The sequence below is a fragment of the Panthera leo genome, chromosome A1 (assembly GCF_018350215.1).
Source record: "Panthera leo isolate Ple1 chromosome A1, P.leo_Ple1_pat1.1, whole genome shotgun sequence".
Classification (NCBI taxonomy): domain Eukaryota; kingdom Metazoa; phylum Chordata; class Mammalia; order Carnivora; family Felidae; genus Panthera; species Panthera leo.
Genome location: NC_056679.1, coordinates 23,738,180 through 23,753,672, shown reverse-complemented (window position 1 = coordinate 23,753,672; position 15,493 = coordinate 23,738,180).

The window sequence follows — 15,493 nt, the reverse complement described above, 5'->3', positions numbered from 1 at the left end:
TATTAGACCCTCAATATATGTTCATTGAATATGTGTATATGTACTTGTAAATTTATATGTGTACATTCAAATATATGTATATTGGTATATTGTATACATCGTGTGTGTGTGTGTGTGTGTGTGTGTGTGTGTGTGTGTGTATACATGAGTTCTTTTGGTTACCAGTGAAAGAAACCCAACTAAACAAGCTTAAGCCACAAATGGAATTAACTGGCCTATTTAATAAGAAATGTGGGCAGCTTCAAACACGAATGAATCTAGGACTCTAATGAAATAATCAGCTCCCTTATCCTCTCATTCTCTTTCACTCTTTGTCTGCTTTTTTCAGTTTTGTCCTTATTCTCCTCTTTAGCAGACACAGAACAGGCAGAATGATTCATAGAGTTGAGCTCCATGATTCTTCCAGCCTGAAACTGAAGAATCCCAGAGATGAAATTTCATTGGTCCGGTTGAAGTCTTAGGTGTACTCCTGAACCAATCAGTGTGGCCAGGACCATGGAATATACCAGGACTTGATACATACCATGAGCCACGTATGACTGACCCCCTATTTTTTTTTTTTTGTTATTTTACCGTAAGCTAAGAATGATTTTTTATATTTTAAAATGATTAAATTTTAAATGCCTTTTAAAAGCATACTTGTATAATATCTCCTTTATGACTTTTGTTCCTCAAAGCCTGAACTATTTACCCTGCAATTTACTATGATTGGCTTGGTCTGGGTGTGGGTTATGTACACACTGTAGCCAGGGGAATGAGATAGAATGATGGTTGGCCTCAAGATTGAAATGTTTACAGTGGAGAAAGCAACAGCTTTCCTGATAAAGTGTACATCCCAAAGAGTCAAAAGCTCATAAATAACCACATTTATGGGTAATAATTTATGCCTGAACATAAAAACTATTCCTGTTAATGTTATAAACCCAAACATGTATTCATATAAATGCTCTATAACTAAAACAGTTTTCCTTTATTCCAACAACTTTAGAGTTGTTTTACAGTGTTATTGTAGCACTATTGGGAGAAACAATTTATCTACTACTAAGACTAAAACTGTGCACTGGCCTAGGATTAGGTAGTCTTTAGGTTTGGTTGGACTGGTATTCATTTACATCAGTTTTTGAGCTTCATATTGGGAAAGAGAACTAGCCATTTGACCTGGGTCAATTCAATTACTAATTCATTATTTATTTAACAGACATTTCTTAATGCTTACCTGAAATTGGGCCAGACACTCGGCACACAATGGGAAGGAAGATGCAGTTTTTCCTACAAGGGGTCTATGATCTAAGGGAATATTTGAAACCCACACAACTTTCTCAATAGGCTATTCCATGCCCTTCTCAACTAGCTTCACTTTCCTGATAAACCTGGACCTTCCTCCTTCATCCTACACAAATCAGGCATTTCAGCTGGGTCAGAAACCACACCGAGCCCCTCTTGGAGCGCACGCGCTCCCCGGTCTCTAGACCCATTTCCCTTCCCAGGATTGTGTGTTCATAAATGGAAATCTAGCATTATCCTTAAGACTCAGCCCAAGGCCAGCTGGCTCTCAGTGTATCTCAACTATAATTTAGAAATTACTGTAGCACCTAGAATGTGGACCATACAACCTAACACTTAGGTGATTTGGCATCCTGTAATTTTTATCTTGGATTTTCATTTGAACATTTCAAGTCTCTGTTATTTAACACTTAATAGTTTCTTTCTTTTTAAGTTTCCCATAAAATTTAGTATTTCACCTTTAAATACAGATGGTGATTTAATTTAGTCTGACCTTTGGGAATCAAGATGTATATCTCTAGGACTATCTAAGAGATGAACAGGAGAAAGTCCTGATGACCTGATTTTTGTCAAGTGAAGAGCCTTTTAAAATGCTCAAAATCTTTAAAAAAAACCCAAAAAACAAAAAAGTAGCTCCTGGCTTGTCCTGGAGGTAGTACTGGTACCCACAGTGATGATTCTGTAGTGGCTGCAGCACAGGCAGCCCTAGAGGTTGGAGGCTGGGCTAACCAGACTTCAGTAAAACCTCTCCAAACTGAACCTCAGTCACAGATGAAATCAACACCCAGTGAAATCCTGCTTTATCTCATTTTAGCCACCAGTCATAGGAACTCCTGCTGTCGGGGAAAAACAAAGCAATTCAAGAGTATTCCCCAACTTCTACTATTTTTTATATGTGATATCTGCTTATTAATCAAACATCAGCATGAAAAGCAAGTTTAATTGGGGATCTGGGCAGAGGAAAGAACCAATCCATAGGTCAACCAGATACTGGAACTAACAGACGAGGGTTTTAAAATTATTATAGATGTTTAAGGATTTGTAGGCGAACATAGAATGGATCAACAGAGAAGGAGTATCAGCACAGAATGGAAACTATTAAAAATCGCATAAAAATCCTGGATATGTAAAGCAAATACCCAAAATAGGAAATAAATTACATGGTTTTGAGAAGTAAATGAATACTGAAGATTTAAGCAATGTTGAAAACAATCTAATTCCAATTATATAAAGTGAAGTACACGATGGAAAAAAGACTAAAGAGAATGTTGGATAATGATAGGACAATATATCAGGTGGCCTAACAAGCCTAAATTTGGAAACCTCGGAACAAAAGAGAAAGAAAATGTGACACGCACAAAAAATGTGAAGAGATATCAACAAAAAATTTCCTCAAGTTGATGAAAAACATAAATCTAAAGCCCAAATTCTAAATAAATATGCTGATAGCCCCACTTGGGCACATCACAGTCAGACTATTAGAAATTATAAAGAAATATACATAAAATCTAGCTGTAATAAATGATGTGATAAATATTAGCAAAAATAATTAGAAAATAAAATTTAATAATACAAAAGCATAAAAATGATAAATCTTAGACCTCATTGAAAACTAAAAACATATTGAGAGACATTATAAATTCTATATACAATTAGAGATGAGGCTATTTTTTTTATTTTTTTCAACATTTATTTATTGAGAGACAGACACAGAGCATGAGCAGGGGAGGGGCATAGAGAGGGTGAGACACAGAATCTGAAACAGGCTCCAGGCTTTGAGCTGTCAGCACAGAGCTCGATGCGGGGCTCGAACCCACGAGCCGTGAGATCATGGCCTGAGCCGGAGTTGGTTGCCTAACCAACTGAGCCACCCAGGCTCCTGAAACTATAAATATTTTATGAAGAGAATAATCATGCTAATGGTTTGGAAGATTTAATATTCCCCCCACCAATAACTCTGCAAGTTCAATGAAATAACAATAAAAAATACCACAGTTTTTAACAAAAACTGTCAAGCTGATCTTACAATCTGTATGTAAAAGGATAAAGTTGTAGCACTTACATGATCTGATTTTAAGACAAAATAATGAATACACTGTGGTTTTGGAGTAAGGACAGACAGGTCCTTAGAACAGAGCAGAGTCCAAAAATACCCCTGTATGTATAGAGAGACAGAGTCAAGTATTTGAAAAAGCCATCACTGAAAAAAGGACAGTTTTTTTCAGTAAGTGCTGTAAAACCACCTGGATATGTGTGGAAATAAAGTGAATTTTGATGCATACTCCATATGATACACAAAAATTACCATAAAATGGATTGCGGTCGTAGATACAAAAACCACAATTAAAAAGCTTCCAGAAGAAAGTGCAGGAAAAATCTTAGCAAACTGGAAATTAGGCAAAGATTTTCTATATGGAACTCCATAAGCTCTAACTATAAAAGAAAGAAAAAAGATAAACTGGAGTTAATGAAATTTTAAACCTTCTGTTCTCAAAAGACACTGTTAATTAAAAGCAAGAAAATTCCAGTTCCTGATCTAACATGCGAAGAGCCTAGAGCTTGTCACAATAAGAAAACGCTGAACAAACTAAAAATCAACAGCCCTTAGATGTGTCAGAGAATTGAAGTCCCAAAGCAAACAACTGTCTTGAAACATGGAGAGATGGGTAGATACAGAGAATGAAACTTATCAGGAGCAGAACACTTCCCTGTAGCCAGCATTTGATTGCTAGAGATGGAATGGACCAGTTTAAGAGATTAAAACTCATGAGGGTGCACGGTTTTTGTGCTCTTTTGTGAGTTTTACCTTCAGGACCCCGCCACCCGGTCTTTGCTGGGATGAGAGAAAATTCCCCTCTGGCATCTAGCAAGGGAAGGGGAAAGGAACCGTTTTTGAAAAACTGCCAGAGGATTCAGTTCTTAAAAAGGCAAACTCTTAAAGGAAACTATTTTTACCGCAGCCCAACCAAAGTGTGTTTTACCAAAACCTAACTCATGTGGGATAAGTAAATAACCAACTCCAGCCCCTTTGAGACTTTGAGGTCGGCAAAGATAAATACCAGGCTCCAACACCTCCTTCGCCTTCGATGTTGGAGAAGGCAAACAGTCAAGGCCACCAGCTTTTCTGTCTCACCTCAAGGGTGGGGAAAGCGAGAAGGGCTTATGAAGGCCAGAGGAACAGGCTCAGAGCAGGTATTTGGAAGTAACCAAGATGTCCTTTAATAAATGAATGCTGATCACAATCTGCGATACATCCTGTCGATGAACCACTTATTATGCAGCAATCCAAAGAAATAAGCTATCAATCTAAGAAAGGGCATGGAGGAAACTCAGATGCATACTGCTGAGTGAAAGAAGTCTGTTTGAAACGGCCATGTGCTTTATGATTCCAAACACACGACATTCAGGAAAAGGCAAAAGTCTATAGACAGTACAAAGACAAGTGGTTGCCAGGTGTTGGTGGTGGGGGAGGGGTAGGAATGAATAAGTGGATACATGTAGCATGGATATTTTTAGGTCAATGAAACGGTTCTGTATGCTACTGTAACAGAGGATGCATGACATTTTGCTCTTATCCGAGCCCACAGAATTGAAAGGCAACAAAAAGTAAACTCTATAGTCTTCAGTTAATAATGTGTCAATATTGGTTTCCCATTGCCAAAAAATGTACCACACTAATATAAAATGTTCGTAGAAGAAGGTGTGGGAGTGGAGGAGTGGGACGAGGCGAAGGTAACACTTGACTCTCTGCACAGTTTTTCTATGAACCTAAAAGTGTTTTAAAGAATAGTCTATTGAAAAAGAAAAGGAAGCTACAGACTTGGAGAAAATATTCCCAATACATTCATCTGACAAAAGACTCAAATCTGTAAATCTTAACTCTATAATTGATAATTAAAAGGCAAGTAATTTAATTAAAAGTGGCTCGGGCACCTGGGTGGCTCAGTTGATGAAGCATCCAACTACTTCGGCTCAGGTCATAATCTCACAGTTTGTGAGTTTGAGTCCCTCATGGGGCTCCCTGCTGTTAGCAGAGAGCCTGCTTCTGATCCTCTGTTCCCATCTCTCTCTACCCCTCCTCTGCTTGCTCGCTCACTCGCTCTCACTCAAACACAAACATTAAAAAAAGTAGAAAAAGGCCAAAAGTCTTACATATTTCACAAGAGTCATGTAGTAGTTGGTCAATACTTGAAACAGTGCCAGTACTTGTCATGAAAAATGCACATTAAAATCACAGTGAAGTATCACTGAATAATCACTAGAAAGGCTAGAATTTTTAAAGAGAGATAATACTAAAAGTTTACCAGAATGTGGAACACTGACATCTTATACATCCTTGGAGATGATAGCCCCATCGTAGTGGTTTTCATTAATCACATATCTGCTTGTGATATATCAATTTCAACCCCAGGAACTTAAACCTTACTTCCATAACAATAATTAAAGAATAATAATGTAGTTTCATAACAGCAAAAACTTAGGGAACAACCCAAGTTTTCATCAACAGAAGAAGGGATAAACAAAACAAGTGTATTTTCATCCAGTGGAATACTCTTCAGTAATAAAAGGAATGAACTGATAGAGCAATATGAAACCATCTCAAATATTTACTTAACGAAGGAAGAAAAGAGTACACTTTTACAGTGTTTGAGAAGAGGCATAATTAATCTATGAAGATAGAAATCAGAATAGTGGTTGCCTCTAAGTGATGAGTTTAGTTTGCTTTTATAAATAAAATTCGATTGGAGCAGAGATACACTCATTTGTTTGTATATTGTTGATGGCTACGTTCATGACAACAGCTGAGTTAAATAGTTGCAATAGGGACCATATGGTCCACTAAATTCAAAATATTCTTAAAAAGTTTGTTGATCCCTGGCATAATTGACCAAGAAAGATTACCAAAATGTTGATAATTGTAGAGGCTGGTCAATGGATACATGGGGATTCATTTGACTTTTCTCTCTACTTTCACGTTGTTAAGGATTATAATAATTCTGACCAAGTTTTGGTCATCTTGACCAAGAATTGCAAGGAGTTTTCTGGCTAAGCAATTTTGTAAAAAGTTTGAGAAAAGGAAATGGAGTCTATGCGGGGAAAATAAAGGTGGCAATAGAGATATCCCTGAATATGGTGGAAGAAGCAGGCAAATATTTAGACAAAACTATTGTAAGTTCTGATTGGGCTAGATTTTACACTTGACGGAGTGGCAATGGTATACCCTCCAGAGAGTCGAAGAATTGCCCTTTGTTCTACCAGCAAGAAGGGTGGGTGGAGAAATGGTCCAGGGAGTAAGGATTTGGTCTTGAGGCTGGGGGAGGAGTTTTTGATGGAGTGAGCTCTTCTGTGTGGTTTTCCTTTTTCCATCTTCTGGCCTTTTCCTCATTCATAGCATCTTCCTTTTAGAAGGACGCTGTAGCTCTTTTCCAGCTTGTGTATAGTGAAAAGACTAGCGTATCCTCTGCTTAGGGTAGAAGTAGAGGCTGTGGACTGGGCTTTCCCAGCCAAGCAGGTCTGAATTTGGAGTGAAGGAAAGGGAGGCATGGTGTGCATGGCATAAGTGAGTTCTCTTCTGGGTCTTAGATATAGATGACATTTTTCTTGACTTGTCTTTTGCTTGTCCCTACCCGATGCAGTTTCAGGGTTGCAAGATGCAAGTTTCTAGACCAAGATCAGATTGAAATTCTGGGTAAAAGAACTGAAAAACCATTTGATCTGGTTCTGGTTAGACTTTGGGCCAGAGGAGTACCCAATTAGACCATAGAGCATTCAAATAGGGCCTTGCTTCAAACCCCAAGACAGGATTAAAGACTATTCATTTGTCAGGAATGTGCCCAGTATTTACCTCCTTCCTGAAGCTGTGGCTGAAGTAGCCAGGTGGTTAAGGCTCAGGGTTTTTGGATCTTAACCACATCTCTTTCTCCTGAGAACCAAGCAGTCCTTGATAACTTCTGTATGGAGTCAACCCAATAAGTAAATAACCTAATTAATGAAATTCATGCATGAAATATGTTAAATACTGAACGAAGACATGACTTTATTTCATAGCCAAAGACTGGACCCATTATAAGGACTTGTTTGTATATTTTTGAGATTAATGCTATGTCCTGGGATTGCAAATTAAGTTGGTATGACTTGGCATTTGTAGATTTTACTGTGAACCTAATTCATTCACTCCTTCCTGAAGGAGTTTTGTTGTAGTTATAAAATCATATCACTCAGTGCCCATTGCGAAATTATTAGTTTTCTGGAAATCAGCAGTTTGTAACTAAGTTTAAAACATCACTTACGGGGGTGCCTAGATGGCTTAGTCAGTTGACTCTTGATTTTGACTCAGGTCATGATTCCAGGGTCATGGGATCAAGCCCCCATTGGGTTCTGTGTTGAGCACAGAGCCTGTTTAAGACTCATTCTCTCTCTCTCTCTCTCTCTGTCCCTTTCTCATTCCTGAACACTCTGTCTCTTAAAAAAAAAGCACAAATCATTTTTCAAGCTAATTAAACATTTTCCTCTTTCCCTCCCTTTAATGTTTCTTTGTATATTGACTATAATTAATTGAGTTAATTGAAACCTCACTTTATGAAGTCCATAACACAATTCAGAAGTGCAACAGGGAGCTATTATTTAAGAATAGATACAGAACTCAAAAAGTTTGGAATCTAAATACTATGAAAAATAAGTTGAGATATGGGGATAGTGTAAGCATCATTAATAGGAACTTATGGATAGGGAACAAAAGTTGGCTTCGGACTGAGGTTCCAGGAATGATTTTTATTTTTAAATGTCTTACACTAGTTGCTAAAATATTGTTTGAACACCTCTTATTTGGAGCTAATTATTTTGGAAGGGCATATTCTATCACTCATTGCTGTGTTGTAGAACGTGATGTGTAAGGGGACAGAATGTTAACCTATGAATCTTACACTTTTTAATAGCATCTAGTATTTGTATCATGTTTTACAATGTACTGCTTTCATTCCCTTACCTCAATTAGTCCACACAACCATGCTGCAGATGAGGTATTCCATCCCTTTTGTAAAAATGGGGAAGCAACTAAAGCTGAGAGGTTAAGTGGAAAAGCAAAGGTCACAGCAAACAAGTTTCACATTGAGAGCTTTAGCCCCCGTCTTCCCCTCCACAGTCTGTGCTAGCCCTACCATCTTCTGCTAATATTTTAATTAGCTTAGCAGACACTAATTGACCTTCGTGTCAAATGGAAATCCACACTTTGCACGATAGCACAAAACTATAAAAATGCTCGTGCAAGCTGAAAGCATGCGATGAAAAAATGAAAAATGTTGCATGACTTTTACATTTTTGTTAAAGTTCTCATTTAGATCATTAGACGTGAAAAATGAAATTCTTTTTTTTTTTTTTAAGTATCAAGAGCAATTTGAATAGCACTTGCTTTCTTGTTGCATAACCTATAATACAGAATGAGCATTTCCTCCCTGCTTTGGCCAGTGGCTATACTCGTCTCTAGGTTTCGATCTGCCTGAAACATTTGTCTTTCCTCTTTTAATGCTGGAAAATATCTGAGTTCCCTTAATCTTAAGGTTTTTACCAGTGTCTCTTTCTCTATGGCAACTTCATCCTTTTCATTACAACCGTTCTTCATTTATGTCAATAACTTTGCTTTCAATAAGTTACTTCCACTGCATATCTAGAGTTTCTGACCCACCCACTGTACCATTAAAGTGTCCAAGATCAGCTATTGCCTCCATATCTCCACTTACATTGGATGTGAATTTCACATCCTGGGTTAGAACTTTGCAATCCTTTGCTGTGCTTTCACCTTTCTTGGTCAAGTCCCTGATTTGTGTATCTGTCTTTATACAATGCCGTGTAGGTCCATCTCTGGACGAAGAGGCAACACAACTGTACATTTGCTGCTAATGCAGGAACTGAGTAATGGATGCACAGGGACCCATCACTCAAAAAAAGGTGAAAGATACAACATATTAGTCACTAGTCGTAATGCACATTTCTTTACCTTGTGATTTGCAGACTGAAGAGTTAGCAGGGAAATGTGTACATTATGCAGTTCCGTGCGGTTAATATACTGTGGTGAATGAAATTTGAATAGTTTTTAGGGGACTGATGATACTTGACTACACTGTGGAATCTGACATTTGTGTTTATCAGAACAGTGCAAAGGGAAGGATGCTTTCATTTGGGCCTATGATAGTCTGGTGACCACTAGCTGAAATCAGAGTACTAAATGGATGGGAATTTAGACAGAGAAGGAGAAATTTTACTGAACAGGGAGGAGAGTTAGAGCTGCAGGGAGAGGCAAGAGAGGTGATGCCTTTGTTTAGGTCAAGGGTGTGACCCAAGTTTACAGAAAGAAGGGCAGAGTGGTAGGTGACTGCAGGCTGACTTCACCTGCTTCACAATATTGTCTTACACAAAATGCCACAATTATTAGAAAATCTAGTTTTTGGAACTGGAGAAAACACATTAGAGCTGTGTTCTTGGGGTGCCTGGGTGGTTCAGTCAAGCATCTGACTTTGGCTCAGGTCATGGTCTCTCGTCCATGGGTTCGAGCCCCATGTTGGGCTCTGTGCTGACAGCTCAGAGACAGGAACCTGGTTCGTATTCTGTTTCTCCCTCTCTCTCTGCCCCTACCTTGCTCATGATCTGTCTCTCAAAAAATTAAATAAAAAGTTAAAAAAAAACTGTATCCTTAAAAAAAAGTAAATAAATAAATGCACATGTTAGTTACAAAAGGAACACATACTTATAAAATAATTGAATATTATGGAAGGGAAGAAAGCAAAAAAGTCAAGTTTCTTTTATACATGAATCCTTTTTCTCAGGAGGTGATAAATGCTAGTAGTAAAATTGCATTTCAGTGTCCATTCTTACTTCGAGTCTTCCGTATTGTTTGAATTAGTTTAATGCCAGCTATGATATTACATGATGCTTACTACAATTACATATGTGCAAATTAGGAAGAATGATATTAGTTGAACCTTCAAATGGATTTATGTTTATATTTTTTAGATGTTTCTTTTTGAGAGAGAACACGAGTGGGAGAGGGGCAGAGAGAGAGGGAGGGAGAGAGACACATTCCAACGCAGGCTCCAGGCTCTGAGATGTCACCACAGAGCCTGATGCGGGGCTGGAACCCACAAGCAGAGAGATCATGACTTGAGCTAAAGTTGGATGCTCAACTGAGTGAGTCACCCAGCCACCCCACAAATGGATTTTTAAGATACTTTTTCTATGAAGAAATGATGAATTTATTGCACTTAGAAAAGATAAGCCTTGTTTCTATTGCTGTACTCAGTGGGTATCAGTGGTGAGTCATTAGAAAATAAAATAAATAAAAAAGACCCTTTCCAAGAACCAAATGTTCTAGTTTACCAGTGAAAAGATACATTTCAGAGTACTTTCTTTTGGGATGAACATCTAAACTGAAAATCTCATTCATACTGACCTTGAAATATTAAAAAATATACATATATTTTAGCTGAGATATTGTATAAGCCTCCTATTTACCAGAAAAATAATGTGGTCATCTTAAAGGTAAATTTTTTTCTTTTAAGATTACACACATTGAAGTATGTAAGAATGTGTTTTTTTTTTTTTTAATTTTTTTTTCAACGTTTTTTTTAATTTATTTTTGGGACAGAGAGAGACAGAGCATGAACGGGGGAGGGGCAGAGAGAGAGGGGGACACAGAATCGGAAACAGGCTCCAGGCTCCGAGCCATCAGCCCAGAGCCTGACGCGGGGCTCGAACTCACGGACCGCGAGATCGTGACCTGGCTGAAGTCGGACGCTTAACCGACTGCGCCACCCAGGCGCCCCAAGAATGTTTTGATATTAGCTATGTGTGAGAGTACCTCTTGTGCCCCTTAAATGTAAAATGATTGTACACATACCTAGTCCTGAGCTTGAGACCTAAACCTGTAACTTTGTACTTTATAGCTTCTGTGCCCCTCCTTAAAGTTACTCCTAAAAACAGAAGCATTGTTTTGAATTTTTGGCTTTATTCTCTTTTCTTTGGAGTTTAACACAAGTATTTGAATTATAAGTCATATATAATTTCTTTTTGCACATTTTTGAAATGTTTATCAATTTTATGCTTTAAAGTGTTTCTCATTTTTTTTGTCTTAACATTTCACTAATTTAACCATGATAGTTTTTGAGATATTAAATTCTCCATTTATACTGTATAGTATGCCACTATAGGAATATTCTCTAATCCATCTATCATTTCTTTTGGAAGGAGACATTTGAATTGTTTCCTATTTTTAAACTGCTTTAAGGATTTTTTGCATGTGTTTTCTGGTGTTGATGTACCAGTATGTTCCTGAGATTTACTCCAAGGAGAGAAATTGCTGGATCAGAGAGGATGTGCAACTCCTCATTTTACTTAGGTAGTCCTGCCTTTGTTTTTCCAAAGGGATTATACGAATTTCCTTCCCAGTGGCTATGCATTGAATTTCCCCTTTCTCCACACCTTGCAAAGTTGGGTATGAAATTATATTTCATTGTGGAATTAATAGACATTTGGCCCGTTTGTCTTGGCCTTCTTTAAACATCTAGGGGTTCCATCCTATATGGCATTTATGTCGTCGTTGTCTTTAGTGACAGCAAATTCAGAGAAGTTGATGGAGACAGATAATGAGAGATGACACACATTAAGGTCACAGTTTCTCAGTAAGATATCATGTGTCATTTTGTCTGCTATGAATGAAAAGGTAAGGAGGCCTCAAGGAGGCTGGCAAAGGTTTTGATTAACTGGGAGACTTTGGGAGACCAAAGACCGTGTTAAATTTTTCCTCATAAGGCCTCATTTATTCATTAAACATTAAATTTTTGCTGTTGTTGAAAACACCCAAATTTAGTTATTGGAAAAGGAACAAGCAAATAAGACCCAGTCCTGGTCCAAAGAAGCCTAGTGAGAAAGTTAAATGTGTAAATATTTAATTATGCAATGAGAAGCTTGCTCTGCTCAAGGGTCTACTCAGCACAGCAGGAGCACAGGAAGGAGTAATTGCCTCTGAGTGAATGTACAAGAAAGGCCTCACAGTGACATATAAGTAGGAACAATTATCAGAGGGCATCATGCTTAGAGTGCTCTCAGCTCCTTATTTCTGAGGGACAGGCCAGGAGGGATAGTGTAGGAAAGAAAGGTGTGACAAAGTCGGTTTCCTACATTAAGGATCTAGGAACTTATGTTTTGAACAATGTAGTGGCATCAGAAGTTTTGTTTGTTTTTAAGTTTTGTATGTTTTTTTTTAACGAGGCTATTTTTAGAGATGTTTTAAATTCACACCGAAATTGAACAGTACAGACAGTTCCCATTTACCCCCTGCCTCCACACATGCATCAGAAGTTTTTAAACAGAGTATGGTGATTCCAGTGCTCAAAAAACTAGTTAACAATGCTACAAGAGCTGAGAGTAGGAAGAGGCTGGTAGGAAAAGAAGTTAGGAGACTGAATTTGGGGGTAGCATGAATGGGTTCTGCTAACCAAGTGAGGGATGAGGAAGATTTGTCACTTCCTGCTTCCAGGGAAATAGAATTTACCTCGCTTCAGTGTGCAAGAGGAAGAAAAAATTGGGTGTGTTATGTACAGAGAAGAATTAGAGGCTAAGTTTGGGGCAGTTTGCTTGTTTATTTATTTATTTTTAATGTTTATTTTTGAGAGAGAGAATGTGAGCGAGTAGGAGAGGGGCAGAGGGAGAGGGAGAGAGAGAATCCCAAGCAGGCACTGTGCTGTCAGCACAGAGCCTGATTTAGGGCTCAATCCCACAAACCCATGAAATCATGACGTGAGCCAAAAACAAGAGTTGGATGCAAAACTGACTAGAGCCACCCAGGTGCTCCTGCCGCAGTTTTTCTCATTTTCTATAATGTTCAAAGGAAGTTGAATAAAGCTAACCTAACAGTGAATAATGAAATCTCAATCTTACCGTCTCATGCCATGATGAACCAGGTTTTATTTACCTAACTCTAGAGACTGTTTTGTCTGTCATATGTTAATAAAATAAAAAAAAATATTGCTTTTATAGAATAAAATATCTCTGGGCACCTGGGTGGATCAGTCAGACTTGGGCTCAGGTCATGACCTGCTTGTGAGTTTGAGCCCCACATCAGGCTCTGTGCTGACAGCTCAGAGCCTGGAGCCTGCTTTGGATTCTGTTTCCCTCTCCCTCTGCCCTTCTCCCACTCGTTCTCTCTCTCTCTCTCTCTCTCTCTCTCTCTCTCTCTCTCTCTCAAAAATAAACATTAAACAAAATTAAAATCTGTATGACAGTGGTCGTCATATACACTCTGCAAAATCACTAGTCAAGGGAAGTAAATGATATTGAAAATATTCTGACCTCAAATATAATTACTATTGGGTTAATGACTTTTCATAGATGCATGTGCTTGTATCTTTATAATCCTTTTCTGATCAAAATTCATTTTACTTAAGATTCTCTAAAGTTAGTAAAGAATTTGATGACAATTTTCTGAAGTAAAATATGGCACATTAGGATAAGGAGGACCATAGATACATTATTAAATAGAAAAGCTGGAAAGGTATCTTTGACAACATAATTCTTAATAAAGGAACATGTGACAAACTATTCTGAGATTAAAATCACAAAGCACAATCTCATGCTTAACTTGAAATAATAGTGAAAGAATTCAAGGAAGAATAGCATTTACTAAAAGGTGGTCTACGCTTCTCTGCCTAATCTGTATAGTAATAATACCCCAAACATAGTCTACACTCCTCAAAAGATAAAATGTGCTCAGCATGGCTTTATTTTCAAGTGAACGTTGCTGTTACAGGCTAGATGTTAGCTGAGGTTATTCTGTCTTTTAAATATAACTAAAATGGGCTTTAGTTCCTTTCTCAAGTCCTGTGGACTATTTTGTGCCAGTCTCATGATTTCTGCAGATTATGATGCTTTATCTGCATTTCTGATTATGCAGATATGTCTGTTTCTAAATTTTCTGATTATGTCTATTTCTAAAGTCCTGTCTACTCCTACAATTGTTCTCTCTTCTCTATGTCACACCAGCCCTGAAACAGCACAGATGTTTTTCTTAAAGGGATTAGTTCTTCCCGCAAAATCCCACTGATGCGTTTGTAGATGTACCAAACTTTATTGATGTTTTGTGGTTAATAACATAACTATACAGAACAACCTTAAATTGAATATTAGGCATCCCTGTTTTGGCTCTCCTGCCACCAGTGATTGCTCGCTCTTAATTTCTGAGGGCCCCAGATTCCTGAAATTTTGCTTGATGCTCTCCTCTCAAGACCGTATCCATCTATATCTACCCTACTTTAGTACTTTGTTCTCTTTTCTAGTGGCAGTGGCGAGTTAGGGTTTTTCCCAAGAATTGCCTTTTCCTTTGTATTTGATTAGGTCGAGTAATGTAGCTTCTTTCCTTTTTCTACTCCAAGGTATTTTGGCAGATCCAAAAACCCATTTATGTGCCAGGTAAATGAAGGGCTCTCCTACTCAGAGTCTCCATTTTTGGCCATACAGCCCTGGTGGCCTCAAATTCCACTATGTCCTTTCTCCCATCCCTACCAGTTGAAGGAAGGAGGCACTAGAAATATTTATTTTCCTTAGATAGAAATTATGCTACATCTCTTAAAGAGGTGGCATTCCACTTGAATTTCATTCTACTTTGTATTTGTTTAAGGGGTGGGGGGAGCCCATGTCCCTCAGACAGATGGTCATTTGAGGGAACCAAGGTCAAAATCTATACTGACCAGAGGGTGTCCAGGTTAGATTATAAGGCCTGTAATATGTTCACATTCAAAACTGTTCCTACCAATTATACAAATGTCATTTTCTCGTTTACTCAAAAAGGCAAGAGTGTAGTCACAAGTTGGAAGTAGCCAATAAAAACAATGATTCTCAAGTGCCCCAAATAATGAGAGTCTTCTGTAAGAATATACTTCTTTTTTTTACATTTGCTTTTTTTCCCCTTTTATTTTTTTTATTATTTTTTTAAACGTTTATTTATTTTTGAGACAGAGAGAGACAGAGCATGAACAGGGGAGGGTCAGAGAGAGAGGGAGACACAGAATCTGAAACAGGCTCCAGGCTCTGAGCTGTCAGCACAGAGCCCGACGCAGGGCTCGAACTCACGGACCCTGAGATCATGACCTGAGCTGAAGTCGGATGCTTAACCGACAAGCCACCCAGGCGCCCCTTTTTTTCCCCTTTTAAATGTCCTATGGGG